The 15,750-nt window shown below is 34.7% G+C and overlaps 1 long non-coding RNA gene across 1 annotated transcript; it reads left to right on the top strand.

Annotated features, from left to right (window-relative positions):
- The first annotated feature begins 205 nt into the window (after nucleotides 1-205).
- LOC131644487 (uncharacterized) lies at nucleotides 206-15,285 on the top strand. Its single transcript, XR_009296520.1, has 3 exons — nucleotides 206-352; nucleotides 1,330-1,469; nucleotides 7,548-15,285. It is a non-coding gene; the product is annotated as an uncharacterized LOC131644487 (long non-coding RNA).
- The last annotated feature ends 465 nt before the right edge of the window (nucleotides 15,286-15,750 follow it).

Below are 15,750 nucleotides of genomic sequence, written 5' to 3'. Positions count from 1 at the left end.
AAAGACTATACCGTTCTGACCCACTGTACACACTTGTAGCGACATTAAAAACATGTCACATAATGCAATGTTAAGAAAACAGTGACGTGATTTTCACAACACTGTTAATGTCATGAGAATCATGTCACAACTACAAACGATATAAACATTAGTTGCGTGTATATCATGACACTAAAGTCTCTATAAAATCATCCTAACTGACCTTCACCACATAACCCTTATCTCTTCCTCTTAGCCCCCAAATCTATTTTTCTCTCCACCTTGTTCTTGCTCTCCACCTTGTTTCTTCTTCCTCCACCATTATTTTCCTCCTCTAAAAAATCAATGTATCCACTCCATCATTCACTCAAAGGTATTATTTTTATACTATTATTTTATTTTCTCTTATATGTTAGTTTTTCTATTATTTGATTTTTTTTATTTGTTGAAAAAGATTTAAGAAGTTGATAAAGATTCAAGAAAGTTCTCTCTTTTTATTTGATTTTTTTAAAGTTATGTATTAATTTTTTATTTTTATATTAATGTATATAATGAGTTGTGGGTTGTTTATGTTTTTTGTACATATTTTTGATATATATGTATTGCAGTAAAGTAAAATATATAAACATGTTATGTAATTTTTTATATTAAAACTACAAAAATTTTAATTTTTTAATATATATCAAAAATCCTAAAGTATATATATATATATATATATATATATATATATATATATATATATATATATATATATATATATATATATATATATATATATATATATATATATATATATATATATATATATATATATATATATATATATATATATATATATATATATATATAAACATATAACATAATAAGATAGTTACATAAAATAGTATATAAAATTTTTTAACAATTCATTTTTATAATAAGTATTTGAAAGAATTTGATTTATTAATAATATATAAATATTTATTTGATAATTGAAATAATAATTTGTATTTTTATTAATTATAACTATTTTTTTAAATAATTGAATTGTTATTTTTTGTGGCGTGAAAATACGTGGCAAATTAGTGGCGTAAAAATTGCTTGGTAAAAGTGACTTAATAGTAGAATTTTGTGACGTGAAAATCACGTGGCAAATTAGTGAAGTGAAATTCACGTCCCAACTAATAACAAAAGAATTTTGTGTCATGAAACTCACGTGGCAAAGAGTTGCGACGTGAAAATCATATGGCAAAGTTGAGACGTACATATTCACGTGGCAACAAAGTTGACATTTGTGATGTGAAAATCACGCGGCTAATTGCGGTTTTTTTTGTAGTGGTTATAATTTGATGAATGAACTGCTAAATGCAGGATCAATGGTGTTAGAAAATGTTATGGAAGACGAATGTGTCAAACGTTATACATTTGTTTGGTTGGAGGCTTATGCTTAAGAAGTTACCTACAAGATTTGAATTGCAAAGAAGGGGTTCATTTAGGGCAACTGTAACTTGGTATGTCTTTATGTTTTGTAGAAGACAAATCGATATTTCTTTGATTTGTGGTTAATCCTTTTACAAATAAAATATAAAAAGAAGTCTATGAATGGTTAGATATGACTATGGAGGGAATGGATAGTACTATTGAAGATAATTGCAGAAACAGACAATTCCAATGAAAGATCAAAGGTAGATTAGGTTGTATGTTTTGACTATCATCATGTTAGTCCATTTAGATTAGGAGGAATAATTTTATTTAAGGGAGGGATCAAGGGTGCGAAGATAGCACTAGAACATACTAAAAGGATGTCTTGAAAATAGTTTGTAGCTAAAAATAAAACGAGTGTGGATTGTAAATTGGGGGATTGGATTTTTAACCTGATTCCTTGCATTCTAAGAAGAGAAAAGATAAACTAAACATTTGGGCTTCAATGGTAAAGGTGCTTCTGCTAAGGACGCAGTCAGGGGAATACTGGGTTCGATTCTTAGGTGAGAACAATGTTTGGCCTGTGTCCATATCTCCCGGCACAAACTCTAGATTACTGGGCCCCTTTCCCCTAAAAACCAGAGTGCGAAAACCAAAAAAAATTAATAAATAAGAAGAGAAAAGATATCTTGACACCTCAAATTTACACCTACACACAATACATTGTTCGCAACATGAACACTGTTCAAAACAGTGTTATTATTATTATTTTGATATATTTTTCTATTTTTTAAAAATTATTTTGATTAATAAAATATTAAAACTTGGTTAATACAGTTTTAAGTCGGATTAATATATATTATAATATAAAAAAGTTAATATGTATACCCTTCAGACTTTGGTTAATAGTTTGTATAAAGTTGGTTAATGCAGTTCATAATTTGGTTAGTGAGTTTTCAAATATTAAAAAAATATTAAATAGTAAAATAAAGTTGGTTAATAGAGTATATAAATGGGTTAATACATTTATAATTTAGTGTCAGAACATGGTTAATACTATGTATTTTGTTAGTTAATGAAGTACTGAAAGTGGTTAATACATTATAATAAGTAAAATAATGGGTTAATAGTACTTTTTACCCCTGTAATATAGGCGAAATTCGTTTTATCCCCCTGGTAATATTTTTTTTTAGTTTCCCCTGTAATAGTTTTTTTGTTTGAATTACCCCCCTAAGCGTGTAATTTAAACACCAAATCTAGGGGGGAAATCAAACAAAAAAATATTACAGGGGGAAAAAGCGAATTTCGCCTATATTACATGGAGGTTTTGTATATTTAACCTTAAAATAATTGGTTAATGACATACACTTTTGTGGTTAATACAATTATAAAGTTGGTTAATGACACAACCATATATTTGTGTTATAAAATCAAATTTAAAAATAAATATTTTTTTATAAACAATAATATTATTTTAATATAATACATTGTTCACTATATAAATATGGTGGACAATATATACGGTGTAAATATTTGGTGTCAAAATGAGATGTCAAGATAGAAATGCTCTTCTAAGAAATCTATAATTGAACTTAAATTGGGTACTAACTTAAATTGGGATTGAGTACCCTCTTGTACTCATTGAAATACATTTTGCTTATTAAATAAAACAAAATATATATATATATATATATATATATATATATATATATATATATATATATATATATATATATATATATATTTCAAATCCTTTGTTCTTTGTGTTTTACTCCACTTAAATATAAAAGTGCTCTTAAAGAGACGTTTTAAATACCAAATTTAATGTGATGATTTAATTTGAATGATTTTAATAATTTAGTTATTAGTGCATAAGGTGATGAGATAAAGCAAAAGAAATATTATATTCTCTGTAAATGACGGCTATAAAAATTGTGAAATGATTAAGTTTCAATGACAACTACTACTAGTCTATTTATACACAGAAAATTAGGGCCACATAGGCAACATACTAAAAATATTAAATTACCCTTAAATTGCCATGTAGGCATAATAAAATTAATAGCTAAGCTAACAAAACAAAATAAACTCCAGAAGCTAAACACACTTTTAGAATAGTCACCTCATAAGCTTCTACTTCTGAGCAACACTACTTTTGAGTAATCACCTTAGAAGCTTCTGACTCCAACAACTTATGAATATGAATTACTTCCAACACCATATCTTAATTCATATTCAGGTAACCCAAACTACCACACCAATTCCATCCCTGAACTAGATAAAGTGTTCAGTCTCAACATCCTTCGTCAGAACATCTGCAAGTTGCTTCTAGTTGCTACAGTGTGCAACTCCATTCATAAAAGCAAATTTCTCCTTGAAAACCCATCTGACGCTGATGACTTTCTTCTTCTTTGGAAGCTCAGTAAACTCCCAAGTCTTGTTTCTTTCTATAGCCTTAAGTTCTTCTTTCATGGCATTCAACCATACTTTCCTCTTGAGTGCTTCTTCAATACACACTTGTTCAGAATCTTCTTCTAATTCTGGAATCACATATACTTATGGACATTCTTCAGAAGTACGAATATCACAAGAAGCTACAACTTTGTTAACTTCTGGACCTCATCCAGAACCAATACCTTCAGAAGTACTGCCTTCAAAAGTTAGATTGCCTTCAGAAGCTTTTCCTCCCGAAGTTCCACCTTCAGAATCATGACCACCGTCAGAGACTGGACTACCTTCAAAAGCTCTGCCTTCAGAAGTTCCACCTTTATAGTCATGATTAACACTTGAAACATGATCATATCTAGAACCTTATCCTCCAGAACTTACGTATTCAAAGGTTTCCCTTCTAGAAGCATGATTACCACCAGATTTAAAATCAGAATCAGAACCAGATTCACCATCTGACTCATCTTCAGAGTCTCCAGAGGATTCTTCATCTTTAGACTCTGACTTACCTTTAGAACTTTCAAGTTCTACCTCATCTTCACAACTTTCAGGTTCTGTTTTATCTTCAGAAGCATAATCTTCTTCAGATTCTGACTCATCTTCTGATTCTCCTTTAGACTCAGAATCACCTTCGGATTCTGACATGTCTTCAGCTTTAGAGTCATCTTATGACTGTGACTCATCTTCTGACTCTGACTCATCTTCAGAATCTTCATTGGTCATCTTCGAATTCTGGTTCATATAAAAACACTTCTTCATAATATTCAGAGTTATCTTCTTCCCCTTCAGAATCAGAAAACGACAATCTCATAGGTTCCTCATCAGATTCATAAGCCATTAATAGCACAGGTTCGTCATCAGAATCTCCTCTGGCTATTTTTGTTTCTTCTTTGTTTGACCAAAAATATTTAACAAAATGGCCAAACCTATTACAAAAGTAACACTGAACCATTCTCTTGTCATACTTCTCCTTTCCCTTCTGATGTTTCTCCTCATCAGAATATAAGACTTCTGAATTTTGAGACCTACCATGTCTTTTCTGCTTCTGCTCCTTCTTGATAAAAGAAGCTTTCAGAGCCTGCCTAACCTTCCTCTCAAAGGTTCTTTCAGTCAGACGCAACTTTTGCTTCTCTAGACTTCTTTGCAGCTCTTCTATTCTCATGGTGTCCAAATCTTTAGAATGTTCAATTGCTACAACAATGTAATCAATTTGAGCACTAAGAGACCTCAATACCTTCTCTATGGTTACTTGTTTAGAAATAGTTTCTCCACAAGCTTTCATCTCATTAGTGATCAGAATCACTCTGGAGATGTACTCAGAAACCTTCTCGTTGTCCTTCATGTTGAGATTCACATACTTCTTTCGTAGGGACTGAAACTTCACCTTCTTCACTGATGCGTCACCACCGTAACACCTAACCAGTGTATCTGTCATACCCCAATTTTTGACCCTAAGATCCTATATCATTCATATCTCAATCACTAATCAAGAGCTTCACTTGGAAGTTTTGTTTATGGTGTTGCACTCACCTCATCAATGAGAGGGACCATCAAGCACCAATGATTGTTTATCTTGTATGCATATTATACTAACCCAAATACCAAAAATATTGCTTTGTTTCTTTGTAGGCTTTTGTTTTGTAGGTACCAAGCCAAGACATGCAATAAACAAGGCATTTTTCAAGTTTTTGACCGATGAAATCGATTTCCCTACTGGGTTAATCGATTTCCCTGCAGCAATCTTCAACAAAATCACATTCTGGACAGCATGAAATCGATTTTTCCTCCTGGGTAAATCGATTTCCCTAGTGTATTTTGCGCCAATTTCTCTTCTGGAATGAAATCGATTTCACTCCTGGGGAAATCGATTTCCTTAAGGCAAAATTCAAAAAAATAGAGAGGGAAGCTTGATTTGATTTTGGCACCTATTTTCTTTGACCAGTTTTGTCATTCTACCAATTTTCCACCTCATCAAAATAATTCTCTTCATTAAACCCACTTAAACCTCATTTTACCATTTCTTACCATTTAAATACCACTTTAATCACCAATTAAACACAAGCTAATTACCAAATGCAAAAAGACCAAACTACCACTACTCTTGCTCTCATCCTATAAATAGAGCCCTCTACTCTCTCATTTCTCAAGCTTTGAGAGCCAACAAATCCCTTGCAATTTCTCTCCTCATCCCTACCAAATTCACCAAAGCTCTTTTTCTTTCATAAAGTTTGTGAGTCACATCTTGAACCTCACAAACTTTGAGCTAAGCCACCATCCATTTCACTCTTTTTTCTTCAATTGTTGAGAGATCAAGATTTGTGTTGGTGATTCTTGAAGTAGATCCAAGTTTTGTTCAAGATTTGGTAAATTTTCTTCATCCTTTTAGTATATCATGATGTAGATCCTTGTTGTTTGTGTGTGATGCATCTTTGATGCTATATTGGTGCTATTTGATGGTGATTTGATGGAAAATTCGTGCTCCAATTGATGTTTGATCATAAGGTGTTTGTATATTTGTTCAAGTCAAGTTTTATGCTTCTAAATGCTGTTTTTGCTAGATTTTACACTGAGGAAATCGATTTCCTTAAGGCTGAAATCGATTTCCTGCTGAACGTAACCTGTTTTTTTTTGAAAACTGCACTATGGAAATCGATTTCCCCTGCATGAAATCGATTTCCTGCTGGCAGAATGTGGTTTTTTGCCTTTTTTATGCTTGTTTTGGTTTCCTACTTCCTCCACTTCATTAATATCATTGGATCTAGGATGTTGATAGGTTTGAAATGACCTAATCCATAATATTAGATGAATGATATTAATGATAGTGTGAGTTGATTATCTTTTGTGTTTTCATTCTTATTTTCATCTTATTTTTCTTTTGATCGATGAAAGTCTTAATATCTAGAGAATTCTATGGATTCTTGATGAAGACTAGATCAATTTGTTTTCATTCTTATCTTTTCATCTTACTTTCTTTTGATCGATGAAAGTCTTAATATATTGAGAATTCTATGGATTCTTGATAAAGGCTAGATCATTTCTTCTTCTCCTTCTTATTTCTTTTGATTGATGATCTTGATACATGGAGAGTTCTCCTACATTTGTCCCGACTCGATAAAAGATCAAATATGGAAGAGAATTGTATGCGGTGATTTAAGACTTGTGGAGGTATTTATCGTGTAGTCGCTATGATTTTTATCAAGCTTCTGATAAACCTCCATTGAATTTAAATCCGAGTACATCATTCACTCACCATCGATCTTCATTACTAACTTTGATAACATACTTGACAAGTTTCAAGATGGTTATCTTTAACATATAACCACTAACTTTAATTTCCGCCATTTATTATACCGCTCTTTATATTTCTCGCCTTATCGCTTTATTTTATCATTTCATCATATTTACTTTCCGCCATTTTCTCTTTGTCCATTTGGACGTTTATAATTCCGCTATTTTCCCTTTGTCCACTTGGACATATGTTTATGCTTCCGCTATTTTCCTTTTGTCCCCTTGGACCATACTTTACTTTTTTGCTAAAACACTAATAAACAACCAAAATCTAAAAAACACATAAGGCTCTCTTTGGACTATTGGTTACTATCCCTAGCATTTAAGAGATTCGGACTTATGGACCTAGTGCCTCTGGACTTTTATTTTGTTGTTACTCTACTGTTATTCTGTCTGTCTGGCATTTAATTGTTGTCTGTTTGTATGTGCAGGTATTTCCTTGAAAGCCCTTGATGGTTAATTCCAAGGCATGAGATAAGGATTTTACCCGAAAACAGCCGTTACTCTGCCCGATTTTCGTCAGAATCTTAATGTGCTTAATGAAAAGTGGTGCTAAGACAATAAGTTCATCTGGATCCCCAAGTGTTAATGTGTTGGTATTGATAAATCCAAAGGATGGGAAAACTACATTGACTCTTAATGTCAAGTGTTGGCTTCTTATTTGGTTAGACCGTTTCTTTCCTTAGCTTTTATTTTATGCACTAGGTTAGCCTCTTCATCTCCTCCCACTTCTTAGATTTTCAAAATCTTCTCCCTTTTTCCAAAATATTCTTATGTTTGCAATCTTTTCAAAACTTTTTCTTTAAAAATATCTTTCGCCCTTAGTGGATTTTCTTCAAAAGTTTAGACACCGTTAATCGTCGAAACGAGTGGTTATACCCCACGATTTTGAAATTGATTGATATAATGAGATCTTTTCCGTGTGAGAGAGCTAGTGGCATACTCGTCGATTTTATCCGAGTTGGAGCCCTTCTTTCCTTTGCGATGCAAAGAACTCGTTTGTTCTCATGCTCAAGATCAATGGCTGAGTATTTCTCTCTGACGACGATAAAGTGTTTATTCGTTTTTAAAAATGTTTTCCCAAAAAAGCGGAACTACATTAGCTCTGACTTCTCCATTGCACCGAGAAGGTATGTAGGCCCAAAGCTAAACGCTTTGCCGAGCTTATTTTAAAAATAAAACAAACTCTTTTTTTAGCACACACACACAGATTTTCAAAAAGGTTCCCGTGGAGTACCACGGATATGAGGGGTGCTTTAAACCTTCCCCTCATATAATCAACACCCGTACCTGAGATCTCTTTCTTGTTTTAAAAAAACAAAACTTTGGGTTTTACGTTCTTTTCCCTTTTCCTTTGAAAAAATAAAGCGCGGTGGCGATTTCAAACGGAATATTGATTCGAGTCAATTTCATGGCTTCGATATCAGATTTTCCCCGCTACAGAAAAATGGCGACTTCACTGGGGATCCAGTTTTAAGTGTGTTAAGCCTATTTTTGTTTATCTGTGTGTTTTTTATTTGTATATATTGTTGTGTGCTTTGTTTTTTTGTTTATTTTCTTTTTTCTTTTTGGTGCTCGATGGTTCCTCTGTGATGAGATAAAGTTCTAACCCGGACTTTGGTGAGTAACTTGAGATAGGAGGTGGTAAGACCAATAGTCGCATGTCAGGCGCAATCCTTACCATGAGCGTCATATGGTGGAACCCCAATCAGTGGAGGCCTCATGGAAGGTAGTAGAGGTTGTTACGAACCATCGTGATAACGCTATTACTTTCAATAGTGAGTGTCCGTAGAAGCTGAATGGCCTAGAACCTTTTAACCCATCTAAGCCTTTTTAGGATGTAGTGCAGAAACAAGATCAAGTACCAATTTGAGCTTGTTGTCATGCGATACTACGCTCAGACGAGGTCTTTTTAGGCATATTATTGGCGCCCATGAGCAATTGTGCGTGCCGGTAATATCCGATAGAAGATTGAAAACTCTAGGAACCTTTGTAGAACCCGATCGGCAGGTACAAAATTCCTTAGATCATACCTTGTGGGATGGTTAGACCCATGGCTCCATGCTCGTGACGTCGAACCTTTGAACTATGATCTTATGTGACCTTGCGTGCTATTGGTTGTGGTTGATGCATAAATCATGCATTCATGCATCCATGAAAACTCTTTTTCTTTTGATTTTCAAGGAACTTAGACGTCTTTCCTTGTAAACATCATAAGTTTCATCAAACTCAATGGATCTTGGGTGTTGATGGGGTGAAAACTCTAATCCACCAAAATGGATGATTGATTTTGATGATAACTTACTCAAAGCTTTAGCCCAATGTTTGAGTGTTTACAAGTTAATATCTTAAGTTCCTTGAAACTCAAAAATTAAAATAAAATAAAAAAACAAATTACTGCATTGCATGCATCATTCTGCATTTGTTTCTGCTTTCTAAAGAAGTTTTCCAGAGCCTTATTTCCTTTCTCCTGGTATCATCAGTACAACACTCTTACTAAGAAGAAATGGAAAGTATCAAACAAGAGATTCTCGAGCTCCGTGAAGAGGTGGTTACTCTGAAGGCTGGTATGAAGCATCTGACTACTCTGGTTGAGGCTCTAGTTACTGCCCAAATCAATCCTTCTATGAAGGAAGAAAGGATGGCAAAGGTCTTTCTTGAAACTCTGAACTCATCCTTTCCTAAGGGGATAGTAGTCCATACACCTACTGACTTCCACAGAGAGGTGGATATGAAAGCGCTTCTAGAAAAGGATGTCCGAAAGGAATGTTTGTTTGAAGAAGGTAACTCAACTGGTAGTGTGAAGAAGTTTGGTAATGACTTTTCAAAGAAGAGAATCAGGGGAGGAAACAATTATCACCAACATCAGCATGTTTCCTATGTCATTCCTGTATCCAATTCAGTTCATACAATCCCAGATTATCAGCAGAGTACTCGTCAACAAGATTCTCCACCGAACGAGCAAAATCAACTTCAAAAGGGGAATTTTGATCCTATCCCCATGACTTACGCAGAATTGTTCCCTACTCTAGTTCATAAGAATTTGGTTCAGACAAGGTCACCACCTCCAATTCCCGAGAAGATTCCTTGGTGGTACAATGCTAATGTCACTTGTGCTTTTCATCAGAATGCTCCTGGACATGACTTAGATAATTGTTGGCCTCTAAAAAATGAAGTTCAAAGATTAATCCATGCTGGTATTTTGACTTTCCAAGATGTTGGTTATGATGTTCAAGCCAATTCTTTGCCAAAGCATGATTGAATCACTATTGATGGTAGCCTGAAGCTCGAAAGATGTTTCGTTCAGCATATGCCCAGATGGAGAGAGTTTTTCTCAGTTTTTAGTATTCTTATTGATTTCCATTTGTAATATTTCTTGTTTTTCAATGCATTGTTTGCATGTAGAAACTTGTTTATTTTTGAATGTTAATGCTAATACAATGATAATGTTTGTCTTGAAGTAATCCATTCGTTTCACTCATGTTTATTTGTTTTTATGCATTATGATACCAATTACTTTTGCCAAACTCTTGCTTATGCAAAGATTGGAAGGAGGATGATGATCTGAAAACGCAAAATTTCTGGTTGTATGCTTTTGAATAAGACCCTGCTGATGATGTACAGGCATTGTTTCAAATTCCCAAACACCGGAGATATAAGGAAGATAATCCCTTGTTAACCCCTTTTGAGCCTTGAAGTAGGAGTTTCTTTTCTAAACGAAAAATCCTAATTTTTAACCTGGGGCAGGGTAGTGTTCAGTTGATTGGACCGAGTGTTCATATTTCAAAAAGGATTGTGCATCCAAAGGTCAAGCATGTCATATCCACATCAAAGGATGGATCATGGGAAACCACAATGGTTATTCCCCGCGCATCAAAAGGCATGGAAATGTGAAACCACAATGGTTATCCTCCATACGCCAAGTAGCGAGGCAGTCACAACCCTCTCAACAAGTCAAGACAAAGTCAATGTCACACGATTTGTTCAAATCAAAAGAATAAAAGGGAAAGGAAAAAGAAAGAAGAAGAAAAAAAAAGCTCGCTAAGTCAGAAACTTGAAAATAAATGACTTAGGCAAAAGTTAGAGCATCCCGCTGGACGACCAATTCAAAAGAATCAGTCCAGGCAAAAGTTAGGGAAATAAAAAAAAAAGAGAAAAGAGTGAAAAGTGAAAAGAAAGGACTACAAAGCAAAAGTCCTCAAAAATGAACAAATTTGTGTGAATACAAAAATGAAGACAAAGAGGTGACTGCTACTCCCAAGAAAGCTTCATTAGGTCCTTATTGGCACAAAATCCTTTTGAGAGATGAATACTCATGTTGAGTTAACTGAACATAGGACTGGAGAACATCACGAAGATGGGGTGGGCTAAATAAACTTTGAGCCTAATAATCTTTTTTTCTGAAAACCGTGAACCAGGCCACGTTACAACCCTCAAAAGTCCTAATTGAAGCAGGGTTTATTTCGAGAGCATACTTAAACAGGAAAGCGTTCCTGACTCCTATCAGTTATGCTGAAAACTTGTGTTGGTATCATATGCATACAAAAATCAATGTCATTCCTTAACCAGTGATTCATTCACAAGGTTTTGTGACATCTTTTCAATAAAACTTCAAGACTTACATAATTGTTGCATTTTCATTATCATTCTCAGAATAAACATTTTTCTGCTTGTAAACATTTGTTTGACATCCAGGAAGTTTACATCTGATCATCAGTAGAAAACTAAAACATTGCCAGGGGCATGTTGTTTTCCCAGTATAATGCTTTTGCAAGTTTGATTACCATCATGGGGCAAAGCTCGAAGACTTTGTCGAGTAAAAGAATGTGCCAAGTTTAGTCAATCTGGGGCAGCTACGTCGAGATTCGACAAATCTCTCCAAGAATCTGTTGATCTGGGGCAGATTATTCCAAGTCTTCATGATGCCAAGGATCTCTATGAACCTTTTTGAGGTAGTTTCCTTTCATAGACCACGTAGTCTGGGGCAAGTTGTGAATCAGAAGTTACCTTGATCACCTCATTATCTTGAAGTACAAAGGTTGTTGCCATGATCAATCCAGAGTATGTCACTTTCTACCAAGAAGTTTTGAGACAACGGTTGACTGTTGGGTTTTCTTTCTCACCTTGTGTTGAGTTTTGAACTAAAATCCCCCGCATGTTAACTTGTTTGCTTTGATGTTAACTTCTTATTTCCTCTGCAAGTTCGGAATGGAGATTTTCTCCAAAGAAATTTTCTCTGATTCCCCCTAATAGAGCTTGATGTGTTGTCCAACCTTTTTGATAAGAAGAAGATTATCTGTAAATTCCTCGCAGAAATTGATAATCCCCACTGAGTTTGTTCTTCGTGGAAGAATTTTTCTTCAGTGTTCCTCCTCAGCTCATTTGTCAGGACGGAATTAATCCCCAGTTGAGTTTATTCCTCAAGGTGCAAAGCTTTGTTTGACCGCTTCTATCCAGTTTGTTCTTGGAGTTGAACTTTGGTCTCTTGCAATACTATTTTGAACCTCTCTAGGCTGGGAAGCCTAGATTGAGGAGGCATTTATTTTGCATCTCTTGAGGATTCTGCTTTCCTCAACAATGGAAAATTCATTTGTGATTGATGTTCTTATCAGATATTGAAAGGCTTATTTCCCGGCAGTGTTGTCATTGCACTCCGTTGGAATTTGTACTTGAAAGCAAGGGGCAGGTTCTGTCCTTAGCATGTTTTGTTGACAACAAATGCAAGCCTCTTTATTTGAGCAAGTTTGTATGTCTCCACATATTAATCTTATCTTCCAATCAAGTGATAATCTCTCATACTTTATGAACTTCTTGATTCCAAGTGGAAGAAGCTCAGCAAATGGTAAGTCTCTTCAGTGTAAGTGACAGTTTGCATCCAAATGGAAGAAGCTCAGCAAATGGTAAGTCCCTTCATCAGAGGTGACAGTTTGCATCCAATTCCTTTTCTCAAGCCATGTCCTTGATTAAAGAAGAAGTTGATCCCTATTCTTAGCGGCAGCTTATTATTCTCAGTAGTTTATCGTCAACTATTGAGGCGGTAATTCAATTTCCTTCTACCTTCAACTATTGAGTTGGTAGCTTATCGTCAATCATTGAGGCGGTAATTCGATCTTCTTCTACCTTCAACCATTGAGTTGGTAGCTTATCGTCAACCATTGAGGCGGTAATTCAATTTTCTTCTACCTTCAACTATTGAGTTGGTAGTTTATCGTCAACTATTCAGGCGGTAATTCGATCTTCTTCTACCTTCAACCATTGAGTTGGTAGCTTATCGTCAACTATTCAGGCGGTAATTCAATTTCCTTCTACCTTCAACTATTGAGTTGGTAGCTTATCGTCAACCATTGAGGCGGTAATTCGATCTTCTTCTACCTTCAACCATTGAGTTGGTAGCTTATCGTCAACTATTGAGACGGTGATTCGATTTTCTTCTACCTTCAACTATTGAGTAAGAGGATGGTCCACAAATCAAAATCTTATCGTCAGTGGTACGGCGGTACATCTCTTCATATCATCAATGGTACGATGGTGTGTTTTCTGTTAACAGAAGATTGGCATTCTGATTCAGGATGCATATTTTCTCATCCCCAATGAAAGAGGATGATCCCCTTTTCTCATCCCCACTGAAAGAGGATGCTATAACCTCTCTGACGCGAAGTGTTTTCCCCAGAGAAGTTTCTTTTCCCACTAAAGTTCCGTCTCTCCAACAAAGTCTTGCCTTCCCCAGTGGAGTTTCTAAGACGTTTGTTTCCCCAGCGGAGTTATAGCAAGACATTTGTTTTCCCCAGCAGATCACCTGTTACTGCCTAGTGTTGTCATGCTTTATTATTATCACATGCATTCATTAACATTGCATTGCATCTTAGGATCAAAAATTGTGTTTTATATATTTAAGTCTCTTCGATATTATCAAAACGAAGATTTCCAATCATCGTATTTCCAAATCGAAGAAACTTAAATAGGGGCATCTGTCATACCCCAATTTTTGACCCTAAGATCCTATATCATTCATATCTCAATCACTAATCAAGAGCTTCACTTGGAAGTTTTGTTTATGGTGTTGCACTCGCCTCATCAATGAGAGGGACCATCAAGCACCAATGATTGTTTATCTTGTATGCATATTATACTAACCCAAATACCAAAAATATTGCTTTGTTTCTTTGTAGGCTTTTGTTTTGTAGGTACCAAGCCAAGACATGCAATAAACAAGGCATTTTTCAAGTTTTTGACTGATGAAATCGATTTCCCTACTGGGTAAATCGATTTCCCTGCAGCAATCTTCAACAAAATCACATTCTGGACAACATGAAATCGATTTTCCTCCTGGGTAAATCGATTTCCCTAGTGTATTTTGCGCCAATTTCTCTTCTGGAACAGAGTGAAATCGATTTCACTCCTGGGGAAATCGATTTCCTTAAGGCAAAATTCAAAAAAATAGAGAGGGAAGCTTGATTTGATTTTGGCACCTATTTTCTTTGACCATTTTTGTCATTCTACCAATTTTCCACCTCATCAAAATAATTCTCTTCATTAAACCCACTTAAACCTCATTTTACCATTTCTTACCATTTAAATACCACTTTAATCACCAATTAAACACAAGCTAATTACCAAATGCAAAAAGACCAAACTACCACTACTCTTGCTCTCATCCTATAAATAGAGCCCTCTACTCTCTCACTTCTCAAGCTTTGAGAGCCAAAAAATCCCTTGCAATTTCTCTCCTCATCCCTACCAAATTCACCAAAGCTTTTTTTCTTTCATAAAGTTTGTGAGTCACATCTTGAACCTCACAAACTTTGAGCTAAGCCACCATCCATTTCACTCTTTTTTCTTCAATTGTTGAGAGATCAAGATTTGTATTGGTGATTCTTGAAGTAGATCCAAGTTTTGTTCAAGATTTGGTAAATTTTCTTCATCCTTTTAGTATATCATGATGTAGATCCTTGTTGCTTGTGTGTGATGCATCTTTGATGCTATATTGGTGCTATTTGATGGTGATTTGATGGAAAATTCGTGCTCCAATTGATGTTTGATCATAAGGTGTTTGTATATTTGTTCAAGTCAAGTCTTATGCTTCTAAATGCTGTTTTTGCTGGATTTTACACTGAGGAAATCGATTTCCTTAAGGCTGAAATCGATTTCCTGCTGAACGTAACCTGTTTTTTTTGAAAACTGCACTATGGAAATCGATTTCCCCCTGCATGAAATCGATTTCCTGCTGGCAGAATGTGGTTTTTTGCCTTTTTTATGCTTGTTTTGGTTTCCTACTTCCTCCACTTCATTAATATCATTGGATCTAGGATGTTGATAGGTTTGAAATAACCTAATCCATAATATTAGATGAATGATATTAATGATAGTGTGAGTTGATTATCTTTTGTGTTTTCATTCTTATTTTCATCTTATTTTTCTTTTGATCGATGAAAGTCTTAATATCTTGAGAATTCTATGGATTCTTGATGAAGACTAGATCAATTTGTTTTCATTCTTATCTTTTCATCTTACTTTCTTTTGATCGATGAAAGTCTTAATATCTTGAGAATTCTATGGATTCTTGATAAAGGCTAGATCATTTCTTCTTCTCCTTTTTATTTCTTTTGATTGATGATCTTGATACATGGAGAGTTC

The sequence above is a fragment of the Vicia villosa genome, linkage group LG1, assembly GCF_029867415.1.
Source record: "Vicia villosa cultivar HV-30 ecotype Madison, WI linkage group LG1, Vvil1.0, whole genome shotgun sequence".
NCBI classification, from domain to species: Eukaryota; Viridiplantae; Streptophyta; class Magnoliopsida; order Fabales; family Fabaceae; genus Vicia; species Vicia villosa.
The sequence above is the reverse complement of the archived record's forward strand: the minus strand, read 5'-3'. Positions and strand labels throughout refer to the sequence as shown.